The sequence below is a fragment of the Schistocerca gregaria genome, chromosome 4 (assembly GCF_023897955.1).
Source record: "Schistocerca gregaria isolate iqSchGreg1 chromosome 4, iqSchGreg1.2, whole genome shotgun sequence".
Classification (NCBI taxonomy): domain Eukaryota; kingdom Metazoa; phylum Arthropoda; class Insecta; order Orthoptera; family Acrididae; genus Schistocerca; species Schistocerca gregaria.
In genome coordinates, this window is record NC_064923.1 from 540,708,623 (window position 1) to 540,711,798 (window position 3,176).

Here is a 3,176-nt window from a genome sequence, read left to right on the forward strand (position 1 = left end):
CAGTGATGTATTTCTTTCCAAAGACGGACGGACAAGCTATTGAGTAGGTGATCATAATGTTTTTACTCATCAGTGTTCCTTGCTCTTGGTCAGTCCTTTGTTCTGGTGAAATACTCTCTTTCTTCCATCATTCTATTGGGCACACTGCTATCTGCTATCCACTCCATTTGCCCTGTCCTTCGTATTCTATAGGATTTATTAAATTTTGTTACATCTTTCCCTTGAATAAGCTGTTGTAATTCCAGACTGTATCTACCTATCTCACAGGGCCATAGATTTTTCAAAGGATTTTCTTTTAAATGCCCTTAGGTTGTTTATATCCGCTTTTCTCATCATCCACGTCTCTGACACATACGTAACAACTAGATGTACAAGTGAATAGTATACTCTTCGCTTTGTTCTTCTTGTAATTAGACAATTGCTACGTACCTTTAACTTCGTATAATGGGCTATCTTTTCAGCAAGTACCCTTTATCTACTACGTTTTATTATTGTCATTGTTTAAAAGACACAGAGATAACTGATATCATGAAAAAAATTTTTGGAGGTCTTCAGTTAATGCAGCGTTCTTGGACATAATTTCGTCGTTTTTTCCCATTTTGCTTACTTTATTTCGTACATTTTATTAAGGATGTTTATATTTCTTGCTAAAATTGCAATATGATATGCCTGAGCACATATCTGATTTTATTTTGTCGTTATTGTATCTTCCTTTTCTATTTTGTTTGTACCAGACTCATGTCATTTGCGGAGAGGAATAAATGATTTATCTTTCAAGTTTAGTGACCAATAATTGATATGAGAATGGACCCAGAACAGAACTCTTCGGCACCCCTCATTTTAGAAGACTGCTGTAAGATTCGGAGATTCAGTTGATGAGATGCTACTACGCTTCCTACTTTCTGGATAAAAAGTGAACCGCTGTTGAGTTCTTTCGCCAATCCCAAACGATACCATTTAGAGCAAAAGTACGAAACAGAAGTGCCTGTGCTATTTTTTATTTTTGTTTTTTGCGTCGTCAGTCTTGTGACTAGTTTGATGCGATCTGCCACGTATTGCTCTCCAGTGCAAACCTCTTTATCTCAGAATAGCAGTTGCATCCTACGTCCTTCATTATTTGCTGGATGTATTGCAACCTCTGTCTTTCTTTCTCTACAGTTTTTACCTACTAAAGCTCCCTCTAATGCCACGGAAGTTATTTCCTGATGTCTTAACAGAAGTCCTACAACCTTTCCCTCTTTCTTGTCAGTGCTTTCCATATATTCCTTTCCCCGTCGATTCTTCAGAGAACATCCTTATTCCTTACCTTATCAGTCCACCTTATTTTCAACATTCTTCTGCTGCGCCTCATCTCAAATGCTTCGATTCTTGTCTGTTCTGGTTTTCCCACAGTCCATGTTTAACTGTCACGCAATGCTGTACTCCAAAGATATATTCTCAGAAATTTCTTCCTCAAATTAAGGGATATGGTAGTAGATTTCTCTTTGCTTGTGTTATTAAAAAGTTATTAGGGAGGAAGGGGCAGTGCAGAAACTACAGCCGTCAAGAAATACTGCACATGTATTCGCAATTGCAAGTATGAACCACCATAGGCTATTTACTGGAATGACGACACCAAAAATTTGTGCCGGACCGGGACTGGACTCCAGATTTCTCGTTCTACGCGAGCGGTCGCCTACCCGCTTCGGCTGTCTATGCATAAATCACGGCCAGACCCAAACTTCCATACATCGTCATCCAAGTGTCATAACTTGCACTCGTTCGTTAATACATATTACTGTCCAGGAAGAACATATCATAGATAGTTAAGGGTCTGGTGTATTCGAGAATAAGCACGAAGTAGCAGTGCCTGTGTTATTAAGAAATATGGTGCAATCAGAATGAGATTTTCACTCTGCAGCGGAGTGTGCGCAGAAGAGCTTCTGTAAAGTTTGGAAGGTAGGAGACGGATACTGGCAGAAGTGAAGCTGTGAGTACCGGACGTGAGTCGTGCTTCGGTAGCTCAGTTTGTAGAGCACTTGCCCGCGAAAGGCAAAGGTCCCGAGTTCGAGTCTCGGTCGGGCACACAGTTTTAATCTGCCAGGAAGTTTCATATCAGCGCACACTCCGCTGCAGAGTGAAAATCTCATTCTGGAAACGTCCCCCAGGCTGTGGCTAAGCCATGTCTCCGCAATATCCTTTCTTTCAGGAGTGCTAGTTCTGCAAGGTTCGCAGAAGAGCTTCTGTAAAGTTTGGAAGGTAGGAGACGGATACTGGCAGAAGTGAAGCTGTGAGTACCGGACGTGAGTCGTGCTTCGGTAGCTCAGTTGGTAGAGCACTTGCCCGCGAAAGGCAAAGGTTCCGAGTTCGAGTCTCGGTCGGGCACACAGTTTTAATCTGCCAGGAAGTTTCATATCAGCGCATACTCCGCTGCAGAGTGAAAATCTCATTCTGGAAACATCCCCCAGGCTGTGGCTAAGCCATGTCTCCGCAATATCCTTTCTTTCAGGAGTGCTAGTTCTGCAAGGTTCGCAGAAGAGCTTCTGTAAAGTTTGGAAGGTAGGAGACGGATACTGGCAGAAGTGAAGCTGTGAGTACCGGTCGTGAGTCGTGCTTCGGTAGCTCAGTTGGTAGAGCACTTGCCCGCGAAAGGCAAAGGTCCCGAGTTCGAGTCTCGGTCGGGCACACAGTTTTAATCTGCCAGGAAGTTTCAATATGGTGCAATGTTCCTTCGGTCACACATGCATGTGCCATAATTCGTGCACAGATAGTGGAATCAGTTAAGGTAAAGAAAAAGTATTGTGTGGTCCACAAAGTCAAATGCTCTTGGAAATTTGTGGTAAGGTCTTATGGGACCAAACTGCTGAGGTCATCGGTCCCTATATATTCATTTTTCCCCATAGTCACCAAGGGTGAGCTTGTAAAAATCAGGACCAGCTGAGGCTAACCCTTAATTTACAGCTTTGACAACAGCATCCGAGTCTTGGAAATGTTCGCCATGTAGTCCATCTTTCAGAGGCCCAAAGAGATGAAAGTCTGGAGGCGCTAAATCGGGACTGTACGGTGAATGTGATAAGACAGTCCAATCGAATTTTGCAATAAGCTGAGTGGTCGTAACACTGCTGTGGAGCCCGGCGTTATCATCTTGCAGGTGAAAGTTGGTGTTCTTCCCTGACCATACCCTGGAAATTCAGGCT

The 3,176-nt window shown here is 42.9% G+C and overlaps 1 non-coding gene across 1 annotated transcript; it reads left to right on the forward strand.

Annotated features, from left to right (window-relative positions):
* The first annotated feature begins 2,590 nt into the window (after window positions 1-2,590).
* Window positions 2,591-2,665, forward strand: Trnas-cga (transfer RNA serine (anticodon CGA)). The gene has a single exon. It is a non-coding gene; the product is annotated as a tRNA-Ser (tRNA).
* The last annotated feature ends 511 nt before the right edge of the window (window positions 2,666-3,176 follow it).